This window comes from Saimiri boliviensis, chromosome 6 (assembly GCF_048565385.1).
Source record: "Saimiri boliviensis isolate mSaiBol1 chromosome 6, mSaiBol1.pri, whole genome shotgun sequence".
Taxonomy (NCBI): domain Eukaryota; kingdom Metazoa; phylum Chordata; class Mammalia; order Primates; family Cebidae; genus Saimiri; species Saimiri boliviensis.
This window is the reverse complement of record NC_133454.1, coordinates 8,815,220-8,828,683: the sequence shown is the minus strand read 5'-3', so window position 1 is coordinate 8,828,683 and position 13,464 is coordinate 8,815,220. Positions and strand designations below refer to the sequence as shown.

The 13,464-nt window shown below is 39.5% G+C and overlaps 1 protein-coding gene across 2 annotated transcripts in view; it reads left to right on the top strand.

Annotated features, from left to right (window-relative positions):
* Positions 1-12,167: 12,167 nt before the first annotated feature.
* DEUP1 (deuterosome assembly protein 1) overlaps positions 12,168-13,464 on the top strand; it is a 94,169-nt gene continuing 92,872 nt past the window's right edge. Inside the window, exon 1 of one of the 2 annotated variants that reach the window (XM_074400337.1) lies at positions 12,168-12,584. The gene's annotated coding sequence lies outside the window, so the exon portion shown is untranslated. Of the gene's footprint in view, positions 12,585-12,765; positions 12,956-13,464 lie in introns of those variants that run through there. The other variant, XM_039462256.2, reaches the window with a different exon arrangement.

The following is a 13,464-nucleotide window of genomic DNA, read 5'->3' as shown; positions in this document are numbered from 1 at the left end:
AAAGGAAAAATCAATCTGAGGAGGAAACCAATAACCCACAAGGTAAAGCCAAGAGCCATGGAGAACCATTCCTAGGAATTTCCTTGAGTTAGAATCAAAAACCACTGAACATGTGCCTGGGTGGATTTCAGAATTGCTATGGACCAGTGATTGCTTTAGGCTTCCCATTTTTCCACTATTTGAACAGGATTGTCTACCATTATCTTACGCATGTTGGATGAGTATGTGGGTAACTTACCTCTTTAACACACAAGGCTTGAGATAAAAGGAACTGTACTCGAGGAGCTGTATTTAAGAAACAATACTAGAGAAACTGGATTCACATTTAGATCTTATTCAGATAACAAATTTCTAGACTTTTAGCTGATGTTGCAAAAGATTAAGATGTGGCACTAGGAGTTGGTATGGAAGAGCATGAATATATTTTCCATATGTAAAGAATGTATGTAATTTGTAGCCAGACAGCAAAGTGTAATAGTTTTTAAGTGTGTCCACAGATTATTCAACACTCCTCCCTCCAAAAACTGAAGCCTCATTTGCCACCTCTTGAGCTTAGGCTGGATTTGGGAATTCTGTGCTAATTAACACAAGATTGTAGAAGTGATACTGTGTGATTTCTGAGACTAGGTAATAAAAGATACTGCAGCTTTATTTTTTATATTAGTTTTTAAATAGAAACAAGAATTGTCTATATTTACCATGTACAACATGTTTTTCAAATGTGTATATATTTGGAATGACTGAATTAAGCTAATTAACATATGCATTGCCTCACATACTTACCATTTTTTGTGTGTGGTGGCAGCATCTATCTTTCTCTCTTACATGACTTTCTTTGTGAGAAATCAGTTGCCATGGCATAAGCGTGCTCAGTTAGCCTTATGGAGAGTTTCATGTGATAAGGGACTGAGGTCCTCTACCAACAGACATGTGGGTGTAAACATAGAAATACACTCCTCCTTCCCTTTTATGTGATTATAAACAACACTGCAGCAAAACTCTCTCTCTCTCTCTCTCTATCTCTCTCTCTCTCTCTTTCTCTCTCTCTCTCTCTCCCCCCCCCCCACCCCTTTCTCTATCTCTCTAGGCAGAGAAATGCTGGCTATGCACATTTTAAATTTAGATAAAGATTTTCAAGTCACTCAAATATTGCCAAAAATAATTGTATTAATTTACACACATCCAAACAATGGATGAGAGTATGCTTACATCTTTTCCAATTTTAAATGTTACTAGTCATTCTAATTTTTCTAAATCCTATGAGAGAAAGTACCTTATAATTTTGTTAATTTGTATTATTTATTGATGACAGTGAACATCTTTTTGTAATTTTGTCATTTGAAAGAGTACTATAATTATTTAGATGCAATTCTCTTTGCATGCTCCTAACTCTTGATCTTTCTTATTCCACAATGTTCATTCCATATAGTTCATGTTACATAAATATGCAGGTTTGAATAAATGAATGAGTGAATAAATAAAATTCATACATGCGAAAAGTCTTCACTTAACCCCATAGTTTTGGCTTTTAACTGGGAAAAAAATACTTTAACAATCAATTAATTTAATTATATTTTCCCTTCCCCTTTATCACTATTCAATATATATCATTCAAGTGTCTTCTGAGTAAGCTCTTTATCGTTACAATTTGTTCTGGCTAATTTGTTTCTAAAAGTGGCCATATACTTTTTCTCCCTGGATATTTTTTAAAACAACAGAATAGTTATATAATAAATAATAGTAACAGTAGCAATAACAACAATGATGTTACATGGTGGGTGTGTTATATACATAACAGACCTAATTTAATATTTTCTACAGTCCTATAAGTATTGCTATTCCCAGCTATAGAAATGAATGAACTAATTTTTGATGATGGCAAGTAAATTAGCCGTAGTCATTTAGCTATTAAAAGGCAGAGTTGGGATTCAAACTCTTGTTATCTGATTGCAGAGTCCCTATTCTTCCTACAATGCTCAGCTGGATTTCTTAGAAATAAAACATTTGTATAGTTGCTTTGTCATATTGTATGGTCAAAGAAAAAGGAAGATTCAATAAAAGAAAAAAATCACAATTTTAAAAGATGTACAGTGAAATTAAATACTTTTTCTGGCTGGGAGAGCTTACTGCTATTGATTCTTTTTTTATTCACTACTGGAATGAAAAGGAAGATTAAGTAAGATGAATGAACATTTTCCTTTCCTTCATGGTTTACAAACTTAATTCAGCCATCAATGGGCAAGTGACTTATACTTACTTAAAATGAGAAAAAGCAACCGAAACATTTAATCATGAAAAGAGAAATAAAGGAAATGTGGTTTCTTTTCACAATTAGTCTCTACCATCAGAGGATTTATGTCAAGCCGAGGAAGTTCTCCCAGTCAGTTCAGAAATTTTAACTGCATACTGAATTTTAACACAAGTCTGTGATCATGAGACTGATGCCCTCTTTACAAAGCAATTTACAAACTTTCAGAGTTGAGTTTCTGGATGTTGAGGTCGCTGCAGACTGGAGACAGACATGCTTTTCAGGTGACATTCTGAAATGTTCCAACAAAATGATGTCAATCTACTCTTTAGAGAAAATAACTCCCCTAAATTATCAAATGTTGTTTTCTATACAGAATCATTGCACTTTAAAATGCAAGCATATGGAGAATAAATGGTACAGTATGTGAGGACACTATGAACTAGGTTTCCTGTATAAGCCTCTGAGACATGTTTAAGAGTTTTATAATCTTAGTCTGGGAAAAGGAAAAGAGAAAATTGTTGTTGTTATTTTCTACTGTATGTGGCAATCTCATGTTCCTTAGACGTGTCCTAGAAGAATGTTTTATGACAGGTATTACAAAATATATTCAACAGCAGCAGCAACGATGCTAAAATGCTTTATACTGAAAACAAAAAGAAGGCCTAATAGTAGCAACATGATGAGTGGTCTTACAGCACAAACCTAAGTAATGAGGATACTGAGAGCCATTTTCTTCAACCTCCATGTTGTTCCCCATGGCCATTGAAGGCTGACACTAAAATGGATAAAACATTGGTATCTCTCTAAAACAGGTGCTGCCGTCTCATGGTAGTAACAGAATATTTATTTATTAACATTTGTTTGAAGTATTTGCTCATGTATTTCTAGCTCAGTTTTATTCTGCCGACCTCATATTAACACTGTTTATAGGGTAACCAGAAAACATGACACTCAGAGATATACAGAAAGTAATTCTCAGTTCATAGAAGTCATTTCAGTAAAATTAAATAATAACAACAAAAATAACAGTTAAATTTCCTAATACAAAATTCTTATTCCAAGTATATTTTAAAGACATGCTCTCTTATTTAAGTGGCTATATTGTATTCTTTAATTTTTCTCTAACATCACTATTTATAACAGATAGAATCTGATCTTGAATCATTATTTATTTAACTAATTCATAATTTTCCCCTTTTTGTTTCTAAAACTAAAGAGCTGAGGAAACTTAAAAGACATTTATAGATAATAAAATATTTTTTAAAAAGTAAATAATGTAAAAATAACTTCCATTTCTGGCAGCATGTTTGATTAGATACTCTGAACAATCTAACTGAAACAAGTAAAACGTTATTTAAAAATGTGAATATCTTACTGAGTTGGAATGAAATAATAGAATCAATAGATTTCATAACCAAAGTGAGAAGAGGAACTCCAAGGGAGAGAATGCTAAAAGAAGCTTTTGCTCTGAATGTTTCTACTTACACTGTGGTGGCTACATGCAGAAGGAGAATAGGGTATCAAGCCCAAGACCAGCCCAGGTGAGGATTCCAGCAAGACTTCTGCATACAACTGGAATTCCAAAAGGCTACCTTCACTATAAAAGTAAGTGAGACCAGACACAGTGGCTCACACCTGTAATCCCAAATCTTTAGGAGGCTGAGGCAGGAGAATCGCTTGATCTCGGGAGTCCAAGACAAGCATGGACATCACAGAGAGACCTGTCTCTACAGAAAATAAACAAAATCAGCTGAGCGTGGTGGCCAATGCCTGTGGTCCCAGCTACTCAGGAAGCTGTGGTCAGAGGATTGCCTGAGCCCAGGAAGTGAAGACTGTAGTGAGCTGAGGTCATACCACTGCACTCCAGCCTGGGCAACAGAGCAAGACCCTGTCTCAAAAAAAAAAAAAGAAAGAAAAAGAAAAAAAGTAAATGAGGCACAAATAGTGAATCTTAGTGTATGCAAATTTTAAAATACATTTAGGAGGCTGGAAAATCCCAAAAGAGAATGGACAATATGACAAAACATCCTAACTGTATTATAGATTTGTAAAACAACTTCACTAGAAGAGGAAGATGGAAAAGAATTTAAGTAACTTTGGAAATGAGTGAAATCTGTTGAGGCTAAAGGCAAAATTTACTATATATACACACTGTACTCTAATTGATAATGTCCTTTTCCATATGGTACAGATTAACAATTCTGATACTGTTATACAGCTACGCTGCAGTTGTGCAGTTAAGTAAATGAATGGTGGATGATGGGAGCCAGTTTTTACCATTGGAGTAGGAATTTACAGATGAATAAGGGGAAGAAGCTAGCACAATCTGTGTAACAGAGTTGGAGGTATCAGTGTGAACTCTTGTTTAGCTTATGTAAACTCATGTTTGTTTAGATACAAATGACTGCATATAGAAATATTTATAGCTATTTGTATATACAAGGATCAGTATTACACAAATGTATTTCCTTGTTCTGTCAGCTGAGAGGGTTTAGGAACAAGAATAACCAAGTAGCAAGGAGCATTCCTACTGCCCAGATACCGGTTTTTAATTCATTGTTAATAAGGGCTCCCTGAAGAAAGAGCTGGTTGTAGGAGCAGGAAATATATATGTATATTCAAGATGAGACTAGAACATCGTATAATGCTAGAAAGCAATGAAGTTCTCAAAAACTTTAATCCCACAATGAAGAGAGTATATCAAAGGAATATGGGAGCCAACTGGAAGAACTCCCAATGACCACAGCTGAAATAATTTGAGAAAGTAAAATTTTTTAGTTTCTCAAACGAAATAGCATTGGATTATAATTCAAAGTATACAATAAATATCCATGAGTCCATACTGATATAAATAAATGTGGGAGCTGAGACAAATCTTCCATGCAGAATGCCAAATAATTGATAGATGCATTTTACCCTCTCCCTTCTCATTAAGTGTGTGCTGCACACAATGACTTCCAGTCAAAAAGTACAGTATGGAAAGAAGGAAACAGTAACTTTACGGTGGAGAGAGCTGACGAACACCATCTCAACCTGATGATCAAGGTCAACATCAACAGTCATAAATCAAGTTGATAGTGTGTACCCTTGATACAATGTGATGAAAATGGCCGTTAATTTCAGTGAGTTTCTTTCCATCTAATAATGAGAAACACTGCAGACAAATTTCAATTAAGGGACATTCCGTAATACACCTAAACGGCACTCTTTAAAACTGCCAAGATCGTTTAAAAACTCTTAGAAACTGACATAGCCAAGAGGTGCCTAAGGAAACACGACCACTTTTTAGTGTGGTGGCCTGGATGGGATCCTGCAACCGAAAGGACGTCAGGCAAAAACTAAGCAACTCTGAATAAAGTATGAACTCCAGTTAATATTATCAGTATCAGTTTATTAATTGTAACAAACAGGCCATACATATGTAAGATATTAATAATAGAGGCTACTGGATGTGGGGTAGATGGGAGCCCTCTGTATTATGGTCATATTTTTTCTGTAAATCTAAAACTGTTTTAAAAGAAAAAGCTGATTTTTTTAAAAAAGGCAGAAAAATTGAACAGTAGAAAACATGCCTATTTTGACTTTGGCACTGGGTGAAGAAAAACTAAGAAAAGGAAAGAAAAAACGTTTTGGAAATGTGTTTCATAAGCTGACTGTAACACTTATTTTTCATTCATCACATTACCTGTGTTGTCTGGAAAATCTCCTGTAAAAAATTTAATGTAAAGCGGTTTGTAGTTGGTCATGCCCCCAGACAATTCTCAAAAGCAAATGCGAAATCAAAAGATTCAGCCTCCATCCTGGCCTCTAAGATGTCCCAGAAATAAAGCTCCCCCCAAAAATATCTTATAGTCAAAAATTACAAACTCACACAAGAAAACAAGACAACATGAGTAAGAGCCACCAGTAATAGATCAAAAATATTTTAGAGACTGGAATCATAATACACAAACTAAAATAGAAAATTATTATTAACATGCTTTAAAAGTTGAAACAAAAAAATAAAAGAGAAGTTTGAACATTTGGCAAAGAAATGGAAATTATATAAGATGACAAAGATTACTGCAAAATCAACAAAATTTTTTTCTTTTTCTTTTTCTTTAAGATAACCTGTGTAACAAACTATTTTTTTTGTATTTTATTTTATTTTATTTTTTTAATTGCATTTTAGGTTTTGGGGCACATGTGAAGAACATGCAAGATTGTTGCATAGGTACACACATGGCAGTGTGGTTTGCTGCCTTCCTCCCCATCACCTATATCTAACATTTCTCCCCATGCTAACTCTCCCCACCTCCCCACACCCCCATCCCTCCCCCATTTCCCCCCAACGGACCCCAGTGTGTAGTGCTCCCCTCCCTGTGTCCATGTGTTCTCATTGCTCAACACCGCCTATGAGTGAGAATATGCGGTGTTTGATTTTCTGCTCTTGTGTCAGCTTGCTGAGAATGATGGTTTCCATGTTCATCCATGTCCCTACAAAGGACACGAACTCATCGTTTTTGAAGGCTGCATAATATTCCACGGTGTATATGTACCACATTTTCCCTGTCCAGTCTATCATTGATGGGTATTTGGGTTGGTTCCAGGTCTTTGCTATTGTAAACAGTGCTGCAATGAACATTCGTGTGCATGTGTCCTTATAGTAGAATGATTTATAATCCTTTGGATATATATTCCAGTAATAGGATTGCTGGGTCAAATGGGATTTCTATTTCTAGGTCCTTAAGGAATCACCACACTGTCTTCCACCATGATTGAACTAATTTACACTCCCACCAACAGCATAAAATTGTTCCTATTTCTCCACATCCTCCCCAGCATCTGTTGTCTCCAGATTTTTTAATGATCCCCATTCGAACTGGCGTGAGACAAAGCAGGAGGCATCACACTTCCAGACTTCAAACTATACTACAAGGCTGCAGTAATCAAAACAGCATGGTACTGGTACCAAAACAGAGATACAGACCAATGGAACAGAACAGAGGCCTCGGAGGAAACACAACATATCTACACCCATCCGATTTTTGACAAACCTGACAAAAACAAGCAATGGGGAAAGGATTCCTTGTTTAATAAATGGTGTTGGGAAAACTGGCTAGCCATGTGCAGAAAGCAGAAACTGGACCCATTCCTGATACCTTACACTAAAATTAACTCCAGATGGATTAAAAGATTTAAACATAAGACCTAACACCACAAAAACCCTAGAAGAAAATCTAGGCAAAACCATTCAGGTCATAGACATAGGCAAGGACTTCATGACCAAAATATCAAAAGCATTGGCAACAAAAGCCAAAATAGACAAATGGACCTAATCAAACTCCACAGCAAAGGAAACAGTCATTAGAGTGAATCGGCAACCAACAGAATGGGAAAAAATTTTTGCAGTCTACCCATCTGACAAGGGGCTGATATCCAGAATTTACAAAGAACTAAAAGAGATTTACAAGAAAAAAACAAACACGCCCATTCAAAAGTGGTCAAAGGATATGAATAGACACTTTACAAAAGAAGATATACAAGAGGTCAACAAACATATGAAAAAATGCTCATCTTCACTGGTCATTTTTTTAAAATTTCAAATTCAACAAATACTTTCTGAGTCCGCCCTATATGCTAGGGCATGTATTAAATACTTGCACAAATATTTTCTATTTTCACTTTTATAACAATGAATACTTCCTTTAATAAAGTTGTAAAAAACCTTCATACTAAAATATTTTATCATTTTTCTTTTTTTTTTTCCTTTTTTTTTTTGAGAAGGAGTTTCGCTCTTGTTACCCAGGCTGGAGTGCAATGGCGCGATCTCGGCTCACCGCAACCTCCGCCTCCTGGGTTCAGGCAATTCTCCTGCCTCAGCCTCCTGAGTAGCTAGGATTACAGGCACGCACCACCATGCCCAGCTAATTTTTTGTATTTTTAGTAGAGACGGGGTTTCACCATGTTGACCAGGATGGTCTCTATCTCTCGACCTCGTGATCCACCCGCCTCGGCCTCCCAAAGTGCTGGGATTACAGGCTTGAGCCACCGCGCCCGGCCTCATTTTTCTTTCCTCTACAATCTGGATATTTTCTTCTGTTCTGTTTTCCCAGTTTACAGGTTATCCCTTCACCTGTACCAAATCTATCATTATTCAAATTTATTCTGTTCTTATTTTTGGTTATTAATTTTTTTTTCTAGTTTTAGAATTTCTATTTTTTTTTCATTCTGGCCTTTGTATTTGAGAAGTTATTTTTCGGAAATTTTCTGCTTGCTTCTTCCAGGTATCTTAATCTACCAGTCTAGTACGACCCTATTCTAAGTTCAAAGATGGAGGTTATCCCAAATTACAGATGATGCCATGCTGGCTGCGAGTCAGTAGAAGTACTGATTTATTTCCACTTCACCATTTTCCTGAGGGCAAAGCCCTTTGGAGCCCCAGCTTAAACACAGGGGGTATTTATTTATTTACTTATTGAGCCCAGGATTTGTGTTCTGCCCCCTTCGCTTTGAAAGACTATCAATGGCTGCTCAGTTTTGCAGCTGTTTCTTCCAGAGCATCAAATGCCATCAAAAGCAGCCTTAGTGCTGGGCTCACTTCTCTAGGTTCATGTCTTTTCCTAGATTTTGACCCAATAATTTCTCACTATCATATTAGCTAGGGACCTAAAAGGTTTCTGCAGAGTTGAGCTCACAGAAGAAGTTGACTCAAGTGAAAAGAGATCATTAAGCAGACAGGCCCAACCCTCCTCTCTGGTTACAAGTTTGTTTTTCCTACTAGGAACCTTTCACTTCAACACTGTCCTAACCATGACTGGATCCAGGAAATAAGTATTACATCTTTAAAACTTTAGCTCATGACTATACAAAAATCTTTCTCCTTTAGTTCCCCTTAAAACACAAAAGAGGGTGACATTTTCAAAACCAGTGTCAAAACACTAAGGGTCCATAAAAAGTAAAAGTAGAGAATCTTTAAAATCATGATAGCCATTTTTCAAAGAATTTGGCTTTGTTTTCTGAACCTCAGGTGAGACCTGGTGCTTCTAAATTCCCATGAGGAGGAGAAGCAGCCCTGATAGTCATGATTGACAGGCCTAGCAGGCATGACACAATGAAAGACTTCATGCTGCCTGGCTAAGGGCTCACATTTATGCGTTTCTCTTCAGATGTCTAATGCCTCTTCCAGCCCAGAGCAGATTGGTAAGGATGCTCAGGCAGGACACTTTCAAAATCTCTCTCAAATCACAGCCAAACAATTAAGAATCTCTCTCTTTCATGGCCCTTCACATTTTAATGAAGGGCTGTAGGACACTGACCAGGCACCCATATTCTCCAGCTTCCCTGTCCAATATGACAGCCCCCAGTCATGTGTGACTATGAAGCACCTACATATGGCCAGAATGAACTGATGAAGCTTTAAGTAAAAATTATGCATCACATTTTAAAGACTTAATATGAAAAATTATGTAAAATATATCAATAATTTTTATATTGACTAGGTATTAAAATATTTTAGATATATTAGATGAAATAAATATATTATTAAAATTAACTTCATCTGGCTTTTACTTTTTAAAATTTGACTACTAGAATATTTAAAATTATACAAGTGGCTTGCATTATATTTCTATTGGATAATGCTGCTCTAGGTGATCTTGGTTCTGAATACTGAGTATCTTCCTACCGAATGGTTATTTTCTCAACTAGAATGTGTATTAAGCATCCCCAGAAAATTCCTTTGAAAATTTTTGCCATTAACTAACAATGAAACTAATTATAACTCTTTGGATCTGAGTTTCTTCACATAAAATGAAGAGGTTAGGCCAGCAGTACCCAATCTTTTTGGCACCAGGGGATATGGTTTCAGGATACAACTGTTCCACCTCAGATCATCAGGCATTAGATTCTCATAAGGAGTGTGCAACCTTGATCCCTGGCATGCACAGTTCACAACAGGATTCAGGCTTCTGTAAGACTCTAATGTCACCATTGATCTAACAGGAGGCAAAGCTCAAGCTATAATGCTTGCCTACTGCTCACTTCCTGCTGTGTGGCCAGGTTCCTCACAGGCCACTCACTGACCAGTACCAGTTTACAGCCCAGGGATTGAGGACCCCTGGGGTCACACTGTATCTTCTCTACAGTTTCTTACAAGTCTATGATTATTTGATTATAATTGTTTTAAAAAATTTTTTTAATATGTTCTTTGTATAAGGATATAGTTTTTAAAATGATATTGTCTATATATAAATAATTTGTGAACTTGCTTTTTAAAAAATATAAAAATAAATATTTTCTTGTTGATAAGACATCAAGTTATTTCATATAATCATGTATATGTTAAAGTTGCACATTCATTTACTGTATTGCTATTATAAATTTTCCCATGAAATGATTTTGTTATGAAGGTTTTTAAATTTTGAAGATTTAGACTATTGCTGCGATTATTATTTATTTCCTATAATTGGTTCCTTAGCTTTTCTTGCATAGGTCATCCTTATTCTTCATCCATCTATGTCCACTATACTGTCCTTTGACCATTTCTGGTTACATTTTATGTTATCCTCACTTTGCCATGCCCTCCAATTTTCTTTCATGACTAAGTTGTCTTGTCGCCTCTCACTAGCCCTGTCTAGAAAGCTTTGCAACTGGCCACACTCATCCTGTCCTTTAGACTGCGGTCTTCCTGGTCTCATCCCTTTCAAAACAAACTTACCTGAAAATGTCTAATAATAAGGACATTTCAGGGTGAATTCAAGTCTTTACAGTTACTTCTTACTAGTAGGGTGGGGGACAGGTATTTGCATTTAAAATCTTAACTCTCATCCTGAAATGAAAACCTTTACTTGTATTCAATTGAACGGGGTGTTCCTATTCTATATTTAAATTTTCCTAAAATCCATTATAGCATGTGTCTTATCACACGTTTTCACAAGCCTTCCCCTGCACCTCTCTTCTGTGTGAAAACATGAAACCTACAGTTTGCTAAGGAAGATCCTGGCTGCTAAAGAAACCAGCTCAATCTTAATGTTTGGAGAACACTGGATTTGGAGTAAGATGATCTAGGTTCATATCTTGATGTATCATCCATTTCAAGTACAAGTAGATGGACAAATCCATGGACATATCCTTCATTCTCTCTAAGCCTGGGTTTCCTAATCTTCTGAAAGGAGCTATATTAATAACACCTGACACACTTGCTGAGTGTATGGGGTATTTCTGAACCTCTAAAGTAATAATGAACATGGAGGTACTTACCAATGTTACATAGCCTTAGTGATCTTGGGCATCTTGAGATTTCATTAAATTTCATTCCTTGTTCCATTTTCCCTTCCTCAGGTTAGAAAAAATACATTGACCTATTCAATTCAGACAAGAATAGAAAATGTAACTAAGAGTTTTCAGAATAATGAAAAGTTTCAGGTTAAAATGGCATGATCACTCTCTTCATGCAAACATGAGAGCTATGAAACACTTATTAGAACTAATATCCCAGGTTACTCTATGCAATTCATGTATGAAGCTCAATTTGTCAAGAAACAGCATCATGGTTTTATAAAATTCAGAGGGAATCTGGATGGAGGGATGTGGGTGAGCATTACATTGATAGATTATTAAAGTAGCAAATGAGCGTTAAAGTGATGAAAGTGGAGTGCAAATAAAAGACTTTAAGAATAAAAAGTAGTCAACTCCATGTATTAGAAAGGAATTCTGTAGCTAAAATAAATCGAACACAAAATTCAAGTGCTTAAAACAAATCACTCAAGGTGTCAGTTGGAAAACATATATTCTTTCCTATCATTTCCTCTACGAAATGAAGAGAGAAATTTGTCATCAGTGACTCTTGGAATTCGGTGGGAAAAGGCAGGAATTTGGAATCAGTCCCATTGAGTTTCGTTCCAGCTTCTCCACTTAGCAGCTGCTCCCTTCTCCCTGAAGGGAGGCCACACTGTCCCGCTCGCCTGACTGGCAGTCTTCTAAGAACCCATCGCGCGTGACGGGAAAGGCAGGTACAAGCGGACGCTGGAGTCGCCGCAGGAGCCAGGGACTGGGCAGTGACATCCAGCTCCTCCCAGCTGGCAGACAGTCCGCTGAACGGAAAGGAAAGCAGTTCTCTGGACCGCGGGTTTCTTTTTCACAGCACTTCACCTCTGAGTAAGAGGAAAGAGCGCCGAGGGGATCGCAGGAACCTGCTGACGAACCCCCAGCGGTTTACAGTACCTTTGGGATCGCCTCGGTTCATTAATTCAACAAGTATTTCGGGCTGCAGCTGGGTGCTGGGTGCCGAGCCCCGGGGTGGGCAGTGGGGCTGCAGAGAGGAGGGACCCAGGACAGAGGGGACGCCGGACGTGTAAGTGCGGGACAGCGAGGCCGCGCTGGCGCGGGGCGAGGTCGGAGGCGGCTGGGGAGCCCCCGCAGGGGCCGCCCCCCCACCCCCGCCGCCGCCGCCGCCGCCGCCGCCGCCGCCGCCGCCGCCGCGCCCTCCCCCCACCCGGGCGGCCGCGAGTTTGCCCGCGACGTCCCCGTGGCAACCGGCGGCGGCGCGGCGCGCTGGGAGGGCGAGGCCCGGCAGCCTAGAGGGCGCGGCCGGAGGGCGCGGGCGGCGGGAGCGCGGCGGCGGGTGGCGGGGCCCCTTGGGGCGGGCCCGGCCGGGCGCGAGGTGACCTACGTGGTCCTGCGCCCCGGGCCTCAGACCCCTCGGGCAAGCGCGGCGCAGCGCAGGTAATGACTCTGAGCTTCCCCGGCGCTGCCTCGCCCTGGACCCTCACCCTCTCCCTGGACCCTCACCCTCTCCCTGGACCCTCACCCTCTCCCTGGACCCTCACCCTCGCCCTGGACCCTCACCCTCGCCCTGGACCCTCACCCTCGCCCTGGACCCTCACCCTCGCCCTGGACCCTCACCCTCTCCCTGGACCCTCACCCTCGCCCTGGACCCTCACCCTCTCCCTGGACCCTCACCCTCGCCCTGGACCCTCACCCTCGCCCTGGACCCTCACCCTCTCCCTGGACCCTCACCCTCGCCCTGGACCCTCACCCTCGCCCTGGACCCTCACCCTCTCCCTTCGGCCGGGCTGGCGCGGGAAATCCAGGGGACACGGGGGGCCTAAAAGGGCGGCCGCTCTGCGGGAGGCTGGGCTTGAACTGAGCGCGGGTCCCGGCGGGGCGCGTGGTGGGGAAACAGAGGCTGGGAGGGGGGGCCCGCCCTTGGAAGAGCAGAGCAGAGCTGCGCC